Source organism: Macaca fascicularis, chromosome 2 (assembly GCF_037993035.2).
Source record: "Macaca fascicularis isolate 582-1 chromosome 2, T2T-MFA8v1.1".
In the NCBI taxonomy this organism is placed as follows: Eukaryota; Metazoa; Chordata; class Mammalia; order Primates; family Cercopithecidae; genus Macaca; species Macaca fascicularis.
Genome location: NC_088376.1, coordinates 10983025 through 11002527, shown reverse-complemented (window position 1 = coordinate 11002527; position 19503 = coordinate 10983025). Strand labels below are relative to the sequence as shown.

General features: G+C 38.0%; 1 long non-coding RNA gene across 1 annotated transcript; it reads left to right on the top strand.

The window, feature by feature from the left end:
• Positions 1–1271: 1271 nt before the first annotated feature.
• On the top strand, positions 1272–9062 carry LOC141409764 (uncharacterized). The gene is made up of 2 exons (XR_012431783.1): positions 1272–1438; positions 7569–9062. It is a non-coding gene; the product is annotated as an uncharacterized lncRNA (long non-coding RNA).
• Positions 9063–19503: the final 10441 nt, after the last annotated feature.

The window sequence follows — 19503 nt, the reverse complement described above, 5'->3', positions numbered from 1 at the left end:
TGGGGCATGTGTAGTCTCATGTGGCCCACAGTGTCACAGTAGCTTGTTTAACCTGCACATTTCCACAGAGATAAAAATGGAACTCGAGAGGTATCAATGACAGGGATGTGTTCTGGGAAATGTGTCATTAGGTCAGCGGTCCCCAACCTTTGTGGCACCAGGGACCGATTTCATGGAAGACAATTTTTCCATGGATGGGTGGTTGGGGTGGGGCGGGTGGTGCGGGGGTGGTTTCGGGATGAAACTGTTCCATCTCAGATCATCAGGCGTTAGGTTCTCATAAGGAGCCGCAGTAGGGGTAGGTGTTGAACTCCTATGATAATCTAAGGCCGCCCCTGTTCTGACAGGAGGCGGAGCTCGGGTGGTAATGCTCACTCACCTGCTGCTCCCCTCCTGGTGTACGGCCTGGTTCCTGACAGGCCACAGGAGGCACTGAGATCTTGGTTTCTAAATATTTACCACTGAAAGGAATCAGAAATCCTTGGAGAAATGTCTGAAACCAGGACTAGGCAGGAAAGGCATCTCATCCTGGAGAATAACAAAGTGCTCAGAAGGAGAGAGATCTATACCCATACCTGCCTGTGGCCCAGGGGCTGGCGACCCCTGCATTAGACAAGTCTGTTGTTGTGCAAATATTATGATGTACTTACACAAACTTAGATGGTAAAGCCTACCACATACCGAAGCTCTATGGTACGCTTATTGCTCCTACAAACCTACAAACCCGTATAGCATGTTACTGTGCTGAGTACTGCAGGCAATTGTAACACAGTGGAAAGTATTTGTATCTCTAAACACATCTAAACATAGAAAAGGTATAGTAAAAAATATGCCATAAAAGATAAAAACTGCTACATCTGTATAGGGTGCTTCCTATGTATGGAGCTTGCAGGACTGGAAATTGCACTGGGCAAGTCAGTGAGTGAATGGTGAGTGACTATGAAGGTCTAGGCCATTGCTGCACACTGCTGGAGACTTTATAAACACTGCACACTTAGGCTACATTACATTTATTTACATTTTTTTCTTTCTTCACTAATAAGTTAACCTTAGCTTACTGTAAATTTTTAACTTTATAAACCTTTTAACTTTTATTAACTTTTTAACTAACTCTTATAAAAACAGTTTAAAACACAGCCACATTGAAATATTTTTATGTCCTTATTATATGAGCTTCTTTCTACTTATTATTTTCTATTTTTGTTTAACTCTTTAATTTTTTTTTTGTTAGAAGCTAAGGTACAAATACACATATTAGCCCAGTCCTCCACAGGGTCAGGATTGTCAGTGTCTGTCTTCCACCTCCACATCTTGTCCCGCTTGAGAGTCTTCAGGAGTAACAGCAGGCATGGAGTTGCCATCTCTGGCAATAACAACCCTTCCTAGAATACCTCCGGCAGGACCTACCTGGGTCTGTTTTACTGTGAAGTTTTAAAAAGTATGTAAGTAGAAGGAGGCGCACTCTAAAATAATGATAAAAATATAGTATAGTAACTAGATGAACCAATAACATAATTGTTTATTACCATTATTGAATACCGTGTACTGTACATAATTGTATGTGCTATACTTTTATATGACTGGCAGTGCAGTAAGTTTGTTTACACCAGTGTCACCACAAACATGTGAGTAATGCGTTGTGACGTTACAACAGCTATGTTGTATGACATTACAACAGCTGTGACTTCACTGGGTGATAGAAATTCTCAGCTTCATTAAAATCTTATGAGACTGACATTGTACTGTGGTCTTTTGCTGACTGAAACATTATTATATGACACATGATTGTATTTGTAAAATGAAAATAACATTTGTCCCATAGAGTTATTATACAAATGATACAATGAGTGGAATAAAAGGTATAAATTGTAACACACCATACATGTAAGACAGCATTCTAATATTTCTCTGGTATTACTACAACTATCACTAATATTACTGTTATCATCACTATCCCAACCAGGGTTTTGGATGACGTTTTTTTTTTTCCATTTGTGTGTAAGCAAATAACAAAAACGGAGGTTAACTATAAAGGGATAAGTGGTTTTTAGAGGAGAAATAGAGCTAGAAGGTAGACTCCTTTGAATGTATTTTATTTGTAGACTTGACCTTGGAGTGACACAAATATATTGTATAACTTTAAAATATAATTTAAACAAAATAACTATTTCTATAAATTGGAAACAACAAAGTAAATAAACCTACTCTGTATCTATTGATGACATAAATGCATAGAGAGAAACTTACAAGAAATTTTAAAACACATAAATTTGAATGTGTATCTCTAAAGAGGATATAATCTAACAACAAAAGTAATTGTAAAAAATGTTTCAGGCTGACTCTGGGCCCACTGCCTGTGAGTTAGCCCTGCTCTGCAAGGAGCAGGGGGAAAAATGTTTCTAACTGCTCCCAGTAATCATATTGGTGATGGTATTGTGATTCTAATAGTGCTTTGTATGTAATGTGAGATGAAGCAAATGAGCAATTATGTGACGTCTAATGCTATCATCTCTTGTGCCCTTGAGAAGTAAAATTTTCTTCAGGGAGAAAGGAGATATAGATGTAAGTTTGAGAAGTTAAGCAAAATATCAGTAGTACTAAATCTTAACTGGAATTATTGCAATGAATTCATGAGATATTTTATTTTTTGAAGAACCATCTTTTTTGAAGAACCATCTTTTTTGAAGATCCACTAAAAAAGCCTACAAACAATGATCAAACCAGTAACAATAACCATCTCTATTTCCCAGATGTTACTTTGATATCCAGGGCAGGAAATACAAACATAAGCCTGGTATAGCTTGTCATCCTAGATAACAAGGGAGATAGCAAAACCGACTAAGATTGTTTCAGGTGACTTACATGCCAGTGTCAATAGACCCCCATTGACCACAAATGGGGCAATCTGAACATCAGTAAGGATAATAACTGCAATGGATTAAAATATATAAAATGTGCATAAATTCATGCATTCAGAGTACTATGAAAAAGGAAAATAGTTTTTTACTATCAGAGAATGCTAGGGACTGCATTCATTATTTTGAAAATGGGTCAAGGGAAAGATTCAAGGATTTATTTTGCCTTTGCTAAATAAACTGTATCACTAGGTAACCAAGAAAAAGAAGAAAGTTCCACTTTATGCAACTTTCCAGCTAATAGTTGAAGAAGAAATGATAGAATATTACCATTCTGCAACTGCAGGTGAATTAACTGATAATCAGCATTGCTGACATCATAGAATGAAAGAAACAGAATTATGTGTCTCCTGATAGAATGCAACTCCACCTATGACGTAGTCTTGCCCCAAGGAGAAAGGGGAGGAGGAAGAGGGATCCAAATATGATAAAGGGTCTAGATCCAACTGCCAATTTATACAAATACAGAGGACAAAATAATATGTTAAACTATGTCACAGGAATTTGACCAGCAAAATCCAGGCTATGCAAAACTGTATAGAAAAAGCAACTTGCTTTCTTCAACAAATAAATGGCAAGAACACAAAAAGAGAAATAGTGAATAAAGCTATAAAGTTAAAAAGTTAAAAAAGACTTGAAAGACATATAAATCAACACACTGTGTAGACTGAGACTTATGACATTTATGAGACAATTGGATATTGGTACTGTGGCTGGATATATAATGACATTAGATAATTATTATTAATGTGTTTGGTCTGATAATGATATTGTGGTAATGTTTAAGACACAAAATTCACCTAGCACTGAGATCTTGGTTTCTAAATATTTACCACTGAAAGGAATCAGAAATCCTTGGAGAAATGTCGAAAACCAGGACTAGGCAGGAAGGGCATCTCATCCTAGAGAATAACAAAGTGTTCAGAAGGAGAGAGATCTATCAACATGACACAAGAGCCAGTTTGATGGGACATCTATTGGCCAAACTGCAAAATTTGAGCATCGCAATGAAAAATGGTAAGAATTGATGACATATTCAGTAAAAAGGAATCTAGAGTCCATAAAAATACACAAACCAATAAACAAAGAAAGAAACAAACCAAAGGAGGAAGAAAGAAAACTTCTATATGGTAGGATGCCAGGCAATAAATGGATAAGAAATAGAAGAATTGGAAAACTGTTTTGCAATCCTGATACAAATAATTGACTCAAGCAAGAATCATCACTTAACCAATTTACCAATGGAAAAATTTTATTAGGATAAAGATATTAGTAACTTTTCAAAGTAATTATCCATATATTACCTATTAATTACAAAGGGGAAAAGAGAGGACCTTTACAGTGGAGAAATCTGACAGATAGCTGCCATTACCAAGTGACCAAAGCCAACATCACCAATAATGGGATAAACTGATATTAGTTGTATCCTGAGGTGATGCCTTCAGAAGTGCAAGACATCACTTATCTGCTGTTCTTGCTAAAATTACCTAATTATAGCAAATCATGAGGTAACAATCAGACCAGTACAAATTGAAATACATTCTACAATACACAAGTCCCTACTTTTTAAAACATCAATGCCATGGAATACTATGCAGCCATAAAAAAGGATGAGTTCATGTCCTTTGCAGGGACATGGATGAAACTGGAAACCATCATTCTCAGTAAACTATCACAAGGATAGAAAACCAAACACTGCATGTTCTCACTCATAGGTGGGAATTGAACAACGAGAATACTTGGACACAGGGCGGGGAACGTCACACACCAGGGCCTGTCGGGGGTAGGGGGCTGGGAGAGGGATAGCATTAGGAGAAATACCTAATATAAATGACGAGTTGATGGGTGCTGCAAACCAACATGGCACATGTATACCTATGTATCAAACCTACATGTTGTGCACTACCCTAGTACTTAAAGTATAATTAAAAAAGATGTTAATGCCACGAACGGAGAGCAAGAGAGTAACTTCCAAATTAAAGGCAATTAAAGAGACACGACTATTGAATGCATGTGAGATTCTGAATTGAAACCTGGCTTGGGAGAACAAAAGTTGCTATAAAGTACAGTGTTAAGTCAGTACAATTTGAATACAAACTGTGTACCATATATTTATATTGCATCAATGTGAAATTTTTTGATTTTGGTAATGACGCAGTCTATGTTCTTTAAAAATACATGTTGACTTATTTAGGCATGGTTGGATGGAGGGCAGGAAGGTGAACAAATATGACAAAATATTAACAATAGTTGGATGAGTAAGGTGGAAGGTTATATGAGAGTTTTTAATAATATAATTCTTACAGGTTTTCTGTAGCCCTAATGTTCCTTTGAATTAAGAAATTTTTTAATTAAAAAACTAAGCACAGATCAGAGAAACAGAGGAAAATGTGTGTGTAATGAAAAGATCCTGAATCTTGAGAGTGGCAATGGTCTCGCTGGAGCATATGTCAAACATACATATGTCAAAATTCACCCAATTTACATTTTGAGAGGGTTCAATTTATTGTACAGTAATCATACCTCAATAAGTTATTTTAAAAAGTGTGCAAATCTAGAATAGTAAAACAATTTCTTTCTGAACGTGGCTATGAGGAAAGAACATTGTTGACTTCATATTAACTTATGGATAATTTTCATTTTAAAATGCTTTCTCAAGAATTAGACTACAAGTAAATTGAAAATGCCACATCATGAGCCCATTCCATCTATATTATTGTGGTCAGTTCATCACAAATATAAATTATAAAAAATTATCTTGCAGTTTTTTCTCTATCTGAAGATAAACTAATTTATTAGCAAGACCTTTGAAAAAATAAGTCAAAATAGAACATATTATAAATGGTTTAACTTAAATACCAAGAAGTAACTTTCTAAAGTACTAAGTATCAAAAAATAATAGCAATAATTCAGCCTGTATTACAGTCAAGCAGTGCTTTCCAAGCCTGTCAGCACGGGATGAGTGGAGCAGTGAAGCTCTGTATGTGTAGACTCCTGTAGGAACACAGAATGCTAAGGACAGTGATCACGAAAAAATCAAATTTAGGAAATTTAGAGAACAAACAAAATGCCTAATAATAGGGGACTAGGGGAATAAATCTGATAAATATACATAATAAAATAGTACACAAGCATCATATATGATATAGGGATGTGTGTAATTATATCAAGGGGAAAATATAATGTACTGTATAGAGTACAAGCTTATTTTAAATAATACATAAGAAAAATACCTAGAATAGTTAATGGCTACAAAAATACACTTAGATAACAGGAATAAGTTACAGTGTTTAGTAGCATAATAGGGTGACTACAATTATCAACAATTTATTGCATATTTCAAAATGTGGAATGTTCAGCTGGGGGCAGTGTTGTAGTGAGGTGGTCTACACGGAGGAAGTGACCGGAAGAGAAGATTTGGAGTGCTCTCAACACAAAGAGATGATAAATGTTTGTGGTGATGGGCATCCCATTTACCCTGATTTGATCATTAGACATTGTATGCATGCATAAAAATATCACATGTATTCCAGAAATTCGTACAACTATTATATATGAATTAAAAATGCCTAGAATGTTTTGTGACAAAATAAAAACAACAATGCTCTCTAGGTAATAGGAATATGGGTTACTATCAGATTCTTCTTTTTGTTTATTTGTATATTCTGATTTGTCCATAGTGATAATGTGTTACTTACATAATCAAAATAGCAATAAAGGAGTTTAAATTGTCTTAATATAAACTACATTACCAAAAAGAGTGATTTAAAAAGTATCTGTTAGAGACACACACTGGAATTTTTTTTTTCCAAGAGCTTTTATTTATTTATTTATTTATTTTTTATTATTATACTTTAAGTTCTAGGGTATATGTGCACAACGTGCAGGTTTGTTACATATGTATACGTGTGCCATGTTGGTGTGCTGCACCCCTTAACTCGTCATTTACATTAGGTATATCTCCTAATGCTATCCCTTCCCGCCGCTTTCCCATAATAGGACCCCGTGTGTGATGATCCCCTTCCTGACACACTGGAATATTAATAAGGAAAATAGTCTGATGGCTGGAGTTGATTTAAAATAGCATGGAAGAGAGATTGAGGTTGCAGTGAGCCAGGATTATGCCACTGCACTCCAGCCAGCATGACAGAGCAATGCCCTGTTTCAAATAATAATGATAATAATAATAACAAATAACGTGGAAGGGGAAGAAGTGAAATCGGGGCATAGAGAAAATAAAACTGGTCATGAGACGATAGTTGTTGAAACTGCATAGTGGGTACATGATGAATGCTTATTATACTCTTCTGTTTTCTTTTGTATATGTTTAATATTCTCCATAATGAAAGGTTTTAAAAGTAAGCTGACTGAATACAGAATTCTCTTAAAGCAATCAATATTTACAACATCAAAACCAAGCAAATTCCGAGCTGTCAATACTTGGGGACATTTCTGCACAGGAGCCCATTTCCATTTTTTTTTTTTTCTTTTGAGATGGAATCTTGCTCTGTCACCCAGCCTGGAGTGCAGTGGTATGATCTCGGCTCACTGCAACCTCCACCTCCCAGGTTCAAGCAATTCTCTTGCCTCAGCCTCCCAGACAGCTGGGACTACAGGCACACCCTGCTAATTTTTTTTATTTTTTATTTTTAGTAAAGACAGGGTTTCTCCGTGTTAGCCAGGATGGTCTTCATCTCCTGACCTCGTGATCTGCCCACCTTGGCCTCCCAAAGTGCTAGGATTACAAGCATGAGTCACCGCGCCCAGCCAGGAGCCCATTTCTAGGAAGAGCCTCCATGGAATGCTAGCAGTGAACAGCAGCTCCTCTGAACTGCCTGAGCATCACCATTGCATTGTCTTCTTGGGCTGTATTCACCATTACCCGAGGGTGGCCAGATAATCCATCTGCCACAGCATCTTCGAGATTTGAGCAATTTCCTCTGTGAAGGCTTCCTCACTACAACACTGCCCGCAGCTGAAAGTAACCATCCCTCCCACCAAGCTCTTACGGCAGCATGGTTTATAAAAGATACTTGACTTCTTGTCCCAACTATAAGCACTTCACATTTGTTACTCACCTGTGTATCCCTAGGACAGAACCTTTATGGTCACTAAATAAACATTCGCAGAATGAGTCTCTTTCTCAAATCCACACTTTTGCTTGATCTTTTTAAGCCCCTGAGAAACTGTCACTTCAGAATTACCTTGGCCCGCAGTGAAGGAATGGGTACTCATGTTGTTTAACAAACATCCGGTGTAGGGGAACAATATGATTCTTTTATCTCATTTACAAGTAGTAGAGCCCAAGAAATTTATCAAACATCTTAGAATAGAAAATGTGAGATCTAATTATAAACAGAAAGAAAAATGAAGAACTACATTAAGCTATACCATCTCAAACTTCCTAACACAATTTAAATATGCTAATAAAACTAAAAGCAATTCTTCAGAATAAGACTCCCTCCTTGAGCATGTACTTTTCTTCTCTGCTACTTGACCTTTATTCTTACTGTGTTCCTTCCCCTGGTGGGGTTATGACATTCTGTTCAACGTCAGTGAACTTGAAGGTTCACTCAAGTGTCACCTTTGTTTTCCTAGCCAAAAACAATCTTCCTTTTTTTTCTTTATTAAAAAGTTTGAGAGAGTCTCGCTCTCACCCAGATGGGAGTAAGTGATTTGATCATTGCCCTCTGCAGCCTCAAACTCCAGATCTCAAGAGATCCCCTGTCCTCAGCCTGCCAAGTAGCTGGGATTACCAATGCAGGCTGCTGTGCCTGGCTATTTATTTTTATTTTCATTTTTTTTGTAGAGACAGTGTCACACTATGTTGCCCAGGCTGGTCTTGAACTCCTGATCTCAAGTGATCTTCCTACTTTGGCCTTCCACAATGCTGGGATTCCAGGTGTGAGCCACAGAGCTTTGCCTTCCCTTCGTAAGGATCCATATCACTTTCTCATGTTATCACTTCTTATCTTGTGTTGTAATTATTTGTGTGAAGTCCCCTATCCTAAAATAGCTTGAAGTCTCTCTGAAGGCAGATAAAACATGAGTTCAGCTAAAGATCTCATCACATGCATACCTTGTCTTGCACTAGCAGATGCTCAGCAAACAAATGAATAAAAGGATCAATAAATAAGCTTGATGAATTAAATTTTTTATCAGATTGCCTGTTGGTTTTGTCATTGCATAGGCACTCCCCAGGCTGTTTAAATTTCCTTTATTTACCAAAATACTTGCTACTGTTTGTGAGAATGGTGGAAATAAGACAATTTTCCCCAACAGAACATTAAAATTCAAGCAGAGGTAAAAAGGCTCCTTTGGGAAAGGACAATCTACGAAGTCTAATGTGTAGTGACAACACTGAAAGAGAAACCCTTCTTGGATTCTGTATGTCAAGCAATTCCACAACTTGTTCAAGTTTAATTGTGGGAATTTTGAAGTCATTGTGACTATTTTGCTTCTGTTGGGTGACTGGAAAGACAGTATCTGCTACCTGGGAAGGATTAATTGTGTTCTTCTATTTTCAACTCTACTTTTTAAAAAGGCATGACTGCATTTTTCTCTTCTCTTTTCTCCCCATTGTCTCCCCTATTCTTCCTCACTCTTTTTCTATCTCCCCCTCTCTAGTTCCTTCCCTGATTCCTTCTCTTCAGTCTTTCATTTTCTTCCTCTGTATCTCCTTCTTGCCTCTCCCCTCACACCCTTTCCTTCTTTTCCTTCCCCTACACCTTCTCCCTCTTATGTGATTTATGTTAAAATGTACGACATCAAAGAGTTGCCTACATGAGTCTGAACACCGGGTTTAGATCCACCTAAGGTAGCTGGCATAGATACCTGAGAGGTGGGAAGCAGAGAAGCAGCTCTAGGAAATGCTTTCATTCAGAAGGTGTGGCACAGAAATCATAGCGGCAAGCGACAAGAGGCATCCAAGCAAAAACTGGCATCCAAGGAACTTAACATGAGCTCTTGGGCTGCCCCAAGGTTGCCTGAGACATTACAATGGAAGGCTAACCTGAATGCAAAGCATGACTAGAGATCTGGAAGGAACTGGATTCAAGAAGGAATCTGTAAGTGAGTAGCAGAACCTAAGCCATCTTTCTAGGGCTTATTATAAACGTAGAGGCAGGTTGAAGATTAACAAGAGCAAGCAGTGCTTTGAGCCTCGCAGGCCTGCTTCCTAGAAAAATTATTCTGGCAGAGCCTCTTACTGGTTATAAGGGAATAGGGCCCAAGAAGAGAAAGTTTCCCAAGAGGTAAAGGGCTTAGTTATAGGAAGAAAGGAAAAGTCTGATTCCCAAAACTGAAACAGTCCATGGGCAGAGCAAGATGAACCTGAGCTACTGACTTAAGCTTCCTTAAAATAACCCCAAACGAAACATGGTTGGTTCTAGAAACTAGAGTCAAGGTTAGCTTCCAAATAAGGGTCCAGTAGCTCTGGGTTTTTTCATCATCGACTGGAAATAGATGCAGCAGTCTTAGTGGTCATGACTCTAACATCAGACCAGCCTGGGTTCAAGTATTAAGTACAGCTCTTACAAGATGAGAGACCTTGGGAAAGTAACATGACCTCTCTCTGCCTCAGTTTTCTCGTCTATAAAGTGAGGGGAAATAGTACCAATGTCATGGGGCTATCATGAGAATTAAATGAATCCTTATTAATAGAAGGTTTAGAATAGTGGACGGGCGTGGTGGCTCACACCTGTAATCCCAGCATTTTGGGAGGCTGAGGTGGGCAGATCAAGAGGTTAGGAGTTTGAGACCAGTCTGACCATGGTGGAACCCCGTCTCTACTAAAAATACAAAAATTAGCCACACATGGTGGCATGCGCCTGTAATCCCAGCTACTCAGGAGGCTGAGGCAGGAGAATCGCTTGAACCTGAGAGGCAGAGGTTGCAGTGAGCCGAGATCTTGCCACTACACTCCAGCCTGGGTGACAAAGCAAGACTCAAAAAAAGAGCAAGCTAACTTTTCTCCAGAGTCATGTATTTTCAACAAAACGGGTTTAAAGTTTTTCTGTTTTCCCAAATCAAGTGTATTTCAACTAAATAAAATCATTCATTTTTCAGGGGAACTGATTCACTTTTCATTTACTGAATTTTAAAAACTGAGCATGGGGGTTGCTCTGCTGTGTGGCAAACATGCCATCATTGTTGTAATTGCCTTCACTTGAAAACTCAGACACATATTTATCTCCAAGGGGAGACACCCCAAAGCACCAGAAAGTCATATAGTCATATAGCATCATGGTTAAGAGGGCAGACTTAGGAATCAGACATAACTGGGCTTAAATGTCAACTTTATCCCCTTTTTAAACCTTGGTAAAGCTGCCTATCCTTTCTTTCTAAGCTTCAGTTTTCTCATTTGTAAGTAAGTGAGGATAGTAATACCCATGCTATAGAGTTATTGTGAGGATTAGACATGATTTTGCATGCAAAGGGCTTAGCAAAGTACCTACTTAGGGAAATGTTTAATGCATTTCAGTCAAAAAGCATATATCATAATCCAGTTGAATCTATCTTTCAAATGTCTCCTAACTTTGTCCCTTCTGCTCCATCCTTCCAATACTATTGTATATCTCTGTCAGGGGTGTATGTGTGTATCTTCCTTACAAGACAATAAGCTCCTTGTGTGTATATACAGTTTGGTTTATTTTTACTTCCCATTCCATTTTATCTTGAATGCTGCTGGGTTTATAACAGCATTCAACAAATGTTGATTGGAAAAGACCCTCTGCAGAACCTGATTTTCCCCTCTGTTCCTTGATTGCAGAACTTGGTACAATTGGTAGAAGTATTAAGACTAAAAACTTCAAGATTCTTGAGTGCTGCAATAATGCCTTGTGGTCATTTGAGGCATAGAAAACAGCTTGGTAACTTAGGGTCAATTTAAACCATCCACACAAGAACCTCAAGCTAATATTGAGCCTGTTGTCTGGGAGTCTAAATGCCCTTTCTATAGAAAAATCTGACTAGCTTCTGCATTGGAGACTGAATGGCATGCTTCTTAGATAATAGACAACAATAGTTGTCTGTGGGAGACAGAAGAGGGTAAGGGTTTGGGAGCTGGAAAGAAACTGATGAAGCCACAAAAGAAAGCTCTGAACTTCACATTTATTAATGTATTTCTTGGTGTCATTACTTATCAGAATTATTTATATTTTTAAACACAGTACCAATCAAGACTGGCAGTTAATGGACAACTGACACAAAGCACCAGACTATGGCTCCGTTATATCTCATTGATCTTGCTATTTGATCTGTTTTTTTCCAGTGTTGCAAGTAATTTGGCAACATTGTTATTGACAATGTAAACTGATCAAACTTCTATGATAGACATCTTGGGAAGGGAAGAAAATGATAGGGCATTGTGGTCCAAACTGATACTATTCAAAAAAAGCTAACAGTTTTTAGTGACCAGGAATGTACAGTCTATGAAACAAGCCATTACTGCCTATGAGGCAGGATTTGTTACAGCACTATATGCAGAAATAAAGGAGGCATCTTGTATAGATGGCTTTATTCATGAAAACATAAAAGAATGTTCTGTTAAAAATCAATGTACTTTTTAGATTTCCAGTGCTCAAAATTCTACTATTATAGTCAATCCTTACAGTCTTTCTTACCAGAAACTAACCAACTAATCAACAACTTGGTAGGGTTTTAAAAAACAAAATGGGCTGGGCGCGGTGCCTCACGCCTGTAATCCCAGCACTTTGGGAGGCTGAGGCAGGCGAATCACAAGGTCAGGAGATCGAGACCATGGTATACCCCGTCTCTACTGAAAATACAAAAAAAAAAAAAAAAAAATTAGCTGGGCGTGGTGGTGGGCGCCTGTATTCCCAGCTACTCAGGAGGCTGAGGCAGGAGAATGGTGTGAACCCAGGAGGTGGAGCTTGCAGTGAGCGGAGATCGTGCCATTGCACTCCAGCCTGGGCGACAGAGCGAGACTCCATCTCGAAAACAAAGCAAAACAAAACAACAACAAAAAAATGAAGTCCTTTGTTACTTGGGAAAGAACAGAATGGAGGAGGTATGAGAAAGGGGTTACAGATGTTAGAAGATGGTGAAAGATGGGTTGATTTCAGTTTAGGGTCAACAGCCTCCGGTCAATGAATGGGAGATGAAGACGGGAAGTCAAGTTTCTTAATTCAGCCATCACCAAAGCTGACTGATGGATCCTGCCTATTGTCCCTGCTACTGCCTTCATGTGCGTTTTCGTCCTTTACTTCTAAGAACACTGTAAAATATTTTCCATTTTGCTCTTCTCCAGTATTCTACACTTCTGCTTCCTCTACTTCATCTTCAGCTATTCTTTTAATGTTCAGTCTCATCATGCCAATTTTCTGCTTTAAAATCTTTCGTGGGACCTCATTTTACCCCAAAATTAATTCTCCATTCTTTAAACTGGCCTGTCCTCTCCCTGAAGCCTCATCCTTCAAGTGCTCTCTCCACCACCATCTATGTATAAAAGAATGCCATGTTCTTCCAAAGTTCTGTGTCTTGGCTAATGCTCCTCTCTCCATTAGAAATTTTCTACCTTGTCTTTTCTGCTAGATGGTCTCTCAGGCATCCTTCATGGCTCAGGTTAGAGTCGACCTTTCAGTAATGCTTTGTTGGACTCACCCAGAATGAATCACTCCTGACCCTGTGATTCGGTAGAACCTAGTGCATACTCTATGACTCTCTCATGGAATGAATGATGATTGCCTGGCTCTTCGTTAATATTACCTTGTGAGGGCAGTGACTGTGTGTTGTGGGGGCAATGTTATGCTTTTTGGGAGGTCTTTTTATTTCTCTTCTGGGCACAAAGGGAGGCCATATTTTCCAATTGCAATATGTCTAGTTGTGGCCTTGAAGCAAACTTTGGCAAAAGTGATATATACCATTTCCAACTGGCTGCTAACAGATAATGTATAATCTCTATGGTTTTTCTCTTGCCAACCACTCAGCGTTTTTGAGGACTCCAATAAGCTATTGGATAGAAGGATCTTGAGTCTGAGTCACCCCCTGTAGGAAAGCTACTCTACTAGCACATCAGCACAAGATTTCTCAAGAGAAAAATGAACTTTCACTGTCTTAGACACTAGGGTTGGGGATATTGTTATAGCAATTAGCTTTACTTACTCTAATACGGTATCTCATTCCCCTTTATGATGCTTTTTTCCTCATTGTGATTTCCAGTCATCCACTCCTCCTTGTCTACCCGTGTCTGTTCTGACTTTACTTTTCTCCTATATAGATCCTTTGGTCAATCATTTAATGACATTATTGCTATCACCCTAGAATCTTCTTCTGATGTTTTATTTTATTAGCACAAGTTGTTTTTTATAACAGTAATAGCAGTAGTCATTGTTGCAACCCATTAGGAGCACGTAATACTTTGCAGATTATATATCTTTGCATTTATTGTCTAAGTTTGATTTTGGCCTCTCATGGTTTCCCTCTTACCTCAAAGTGCTTCCTGCCTGCTATCTCCACTCCTGAATCCAAGCTGATACCACTAGAGAAGTCACAGAGATCTGACTTTTGGCTCCAATACAATTTAAGGGTATTTCTTCATTGTCATTGAGCAAACATCTTAGTCATCTCTTGTACTCCTTGTTTATGTCTTCACAACTTTTTTAATCAAAATTTTTCTGCTCCCCTTAGAACTCCACCCCTGTTTCCAAGGTTAAACCCTCCTCTGTGTACCTGATATGAGAAATGCAGAATACAGGATTACTATACTGTTGTGTACAGTAGTCATCAATTGTACCAAGCTTGTATGAGGCAGGCACATAGCAGTTGAAAAAGCAAAAGGCCAAGCTATATGGATTTTTTGTGATCATTCTTCCCAAAGGCTTTTCTTCATATTTCTAGTCCAACAAGATATTCTGGATGAAAAATATTTTCTGGAGTCAAATAAGTGTGGGAACTACTTCATATAATATTACCTCATTATTAATCTGCTTCCTTAACTGTAAACATCTTATGACCATTGGTTGTGACCAGCAAAGGATGTGTTTTGTTAGTTTTAAGATGAGGTCATTTTTTAAAATGGTGTCACCATGGCTGTCCTAGGTTCCTACTTCCCTAAGAGAATGACAATTTTAACTCCATGCCTCTCCATCACTCCATTTTGGAAGCATGTAACTTGTTTTCTAGTCCATAGGTCCATAGATGTACAGGAATTTTACCCAAAGAGGGGTCATATCCAAAGTCTCACCTATACCTGACTTAGATGGCATTTGGGACCACTTGAATTGATGACATATGAGATTTTTGCACCTGGGTTGAGGCTGGAATGGGTTAAGCCTTTTAGGACTGTTGGATGAAGTGAATTCTTAGTCTTTCTGCAAATGGCTTTGTATCACCAAGAATTCCTTCAATAGAGGAAGCTATGTCACTTTACTATCTCAGCATTTCCCATGAAATAAAATACTTGTGAATATTTCATGGAAGATTTCAGTCTAATTCTGCTTTCATCTGTGTCAAGTTATCTTTCTCTGGAGATAAGCAAACAATATTTTCTCCTTTGCTGATGTCAAACCAGGTCTAAGATACACAGGAAGATTGCAAGAACAGTAACTTACCCCAAGGGGGAGGAAAAGGGTATTTACCAAACTTGTATGCCTCTTTTTCATTTAATACTGAGCCCAAGAAAAATGTTAGTATTCTTTCTTTTACACATGAGGCACCACATAGAGCTAGTAAGAATACAATTCAGGATTCCAAAATCCATGATCTTCTCATGTCTTAACTCAGCTGGCATTGAGCTGGGAGTACAGAGATGGGTGCATGTTACCATGAGAGTGTTTAGACTTCCTCTAGCTTAATGGTGGATGGTTCGTAATTTCATTATTTAAGAATTGACAGTCTCCAGAACCATAAATGTCACCTTAATAATAACTATTGGAGCCTATTAAGTCTAGAAATTTATCGTAGTTACCACAAAAATGGGATGCAGAAGAATATGATTGTTACTCAATGGCAATATGAAAATCAATAACACATTACCTCTGTCAGGCATATCCCCAGACTGCGCCACCTTTGTGAAGGAGAGACTGATTAGTTACCTCTTGGGTATAAGTCAGAACCTACATAGATTTACTGAAAGTATAACAAGTTAAATACACCTATGGATGCTGGGCCAGGTGGCAAATGATGATAATTTCTGGATCTTTTTGCCTTCAAGGATATCTTTTATTATTCTCACATGGGCTCTTACTTTGCTACCAAGCTATTAGTTAAGTACTAATTAAGTTCCCCGCTTTTATTTATCAGTAGCATGTAGAACTACCAATCAGAACTTGGGCTCAGCATCTACCTAGTCAGTATAATTGCATTGATTTGATACAACTCCAATCAAAACCAAAGAAACTTTTCATACTTCAGATGGCTTTTGCCTCCATATTACAGGTAACTACATAGCTCCTTTGGGCTTATTTAACATGTATAAAATTGTTTGGGGTTATGGTGAAAGTGGATTGAAGGATATTTTTAAAAACTTTTTCTTCATATATTTTGCATAGTCTCACTGGTGTGATTATCTTAAATTATTTGTGTAATCAGAAGAATTAATAAAGTAGAAAATAATTTTAAAATGCAATTGCCTGAGAACCTGTATTACTGCTTTCATGGTCTTATCAAGTTCTAAAGGGTAGGAAACTAACCTAGACATCTTTGTAAGAATACTTCTGGCTCAAAATTTTCAAGAAAAATCTTATGGCCTTCTGTTTTGTTTTGTTTACAGGGAGAAATAGTTGCTCTCTTTCCAGTAGGATTTCCATTAGCTGTAGTAACAATTCTGCAGGGCTTTTTAATACTTCTGGTAATGAGGCGTCCTGGGTCCCTGCATTCGGTTCATTCAATATCTTGCTGGGAAGACAAAGTCATAAAAAAAATTGGAAAAAAAAGAAAAAAAAGAAAAGCCTCCTCATTCTCACATCACAAATCACAGCCAGAAGCAAAAAAGGGAAAAATAAAAAACCCTAAATACTCCATATCCTGCTACCTAAGCATTTAAATAATTAGTTTCCTGAAGTTTGGCCACCAGACTTGTAAACAGCTACAAAGGTTTTAGTGTTTATTTTACAGTATATACCCAAATTCAATGCACACAGCTTATAGGCTGGCCAATAATTGAGTCTCTTTTATTTATTTACTTCTATTGGAGGAGGAGGTACTAGGGAAAAAGAAAATAGAGAAAATAACTTTCCCATTATTCTTCCACTAAGTCCTCCTTAATGTTCTCCAAAATGAAAGGCAAAGTGGCTGGAAGTGGGTGTCTTTACACCAGTCCTATCCTTGCAAAATTCCCACGTAAGATGCTACTTTTCATTGCTTCTTTTAATGATCATATTATTTTTATTTTATTAGTTTGGCTTCTTTCTAACTTTCACTAATGCATGAGTTAACATATGACTCACACTTTATAGTTATTTCTTTTCATCTTTGAAAATGCAGAGATGCTTTTGAAAAATTCCATCTATACACGTATTTAGACCACTTTGCATTGAAGGACATATTTTATTGCCTGGTACAGAAAGCACGAGTAAATTGAGAGCACTTTTGCATTTCCTACAAATCTAGAGGACAGTGAATGGAGAAATTTTGTTCTCTGCTTAAAGTACTCTCAGGGAGAAAGTAAGGTGCCTGGGGTGGTGCATTTGGGCATTTGGGTCACGATTTGTTTTAGTAAGAGCAGTATGATAAAACAAACCATTCCCTAAAGATATGGTATTGAGGCCAGGGACAGTGGCTCATGTCTGTAATCCCAGCAGTTTGGGAGGCTGAGGCAAGAAGATCACTTGAGGCCAAGAGTTCAAGACCAGCCTGTGTGACATGGTAAGACCCTAAACCATAAAAACCCTAGAAGAAAACCTAGGCAATACCATTCAGGACATAGGCATGGGCAAGGACTTCATGTCTAAAACACCAAAAGCAATGGCAACAAAAGCCAGAATTGACAAATGGGATCTAATTAAACTAAAGAGCTTCTGCACAGCAAAAGAAACTACCATCAGAGTGAACAGGCAACCTACAGAATGGGAGAAAATTTTTGCAATCTACTTATCTGACAAAGGGCTAATATCCAGAACCTATAAAGAACTCAATCAAATTTACAAGAAAAAAAAACCCATAATAAAGTGGGCAAAGGATATGAACAGACACTTCTCAAAAGAAGACATTCATACAGCCAACAGACACATGAAAAAATACTCATCATCACTCGCCATCAGAGAAATGCAAATCAAAACCACAATGAGATACCATCTCACACCAGTTAGAATGGCGATCATTAAAAAGTCAGGAAACAACAGGTGCTGGAGAGGATGTGGAGAAATAGGAACACTTTTGCACAGTTGGTGGGACTGTAAACTAGTTCAACCATTGTGGAAAACAGTGTGGCGATTCCTCAAGGATCTAGAACTAGAAATACCATTTGACCCAGCCATCCCATTACTGGGGATATACCCACAGGATTATAAGTCATGCTGCTATAAAGACACATGCACACGTATGTTTATTGCGGCACTATTCACAATAGCAAAGACTTGGAATCAACCCAAATGTCCATCAGTGACAGACTGGATTAAGAAAATGTGGCACATATACACCATGGAATACTATGCAGCCATAAAAAAGGATGAGTTCCTGTCCTTTGTAGGGACATGGATGCAGCTGGAAACCATCATTCTCAGCAAACTATTGCAAGAATAGAAAACCAAATACTGCACGTTTTCACTCATAGGTGGGAATTGAACAACGAGATCACTTGGACACAGGAAGGGGAGCATCACACACTGGGTCCTATTGTGGGGAGGGGGTCGGGAGGAGGGATAGCATTAGGAGATATACCTAATGTAAATGACGAGTTAATGGGTGCAGCACACCAACATGGCACATGTATACATATGTAACAAACCTGCACATTGTGCACATGTACCCCAGAACTTAAAGTATAATAAAAAAATAAAATAAAATAAATTTTAAAAATAATAAAACAATTTAAAAGATACGATATTAAGAACAACTGAAAACCTATATACATTCAGCATAGAAAAGTTGGAAAGAAATTTAATTTGAACTTTTTAAAGCACATATTTTGTTTCAAACATTATGCTAAGTGCTAAGAATAAATAGAAAAATACACATCCCCATAAATTCACAGTTTAGCAGCTTATTAAGAAAGATTTACATATAAATAAATGTATCCTTAAAGAAATAAGAATTTCAGTTACATATAAGGTAAAGTAACACTCCTCTCTCTGCCCCTCTCACTGAAGTTAACTGAGAATACTGGGCAATATGCACGCAGCATTGATCTGAGGACTCTGGAAAACAAATGCTAGCAGGCAGTGTGGTGAACTGCAAGTACCACTGAACTGACAGTATCTTTAAATCCTCAAACCCAGAAGTAGACATCAGGTGCAGACAGAAAGAGCTCTTAGAGAGGCCCTCTCTTTCTGGTTGAAGGAGCAGGAAATCAGGCCCTTAAAGAACAAAGAGAGTGTCAAGATTCCCTTGAATTTTGTAGTTTTGTTCCTTGTTTTGTTTATTTTTTTTTCCATCCTCTCTTTTCTCAGCCCCAAGGCAAACCCATTGT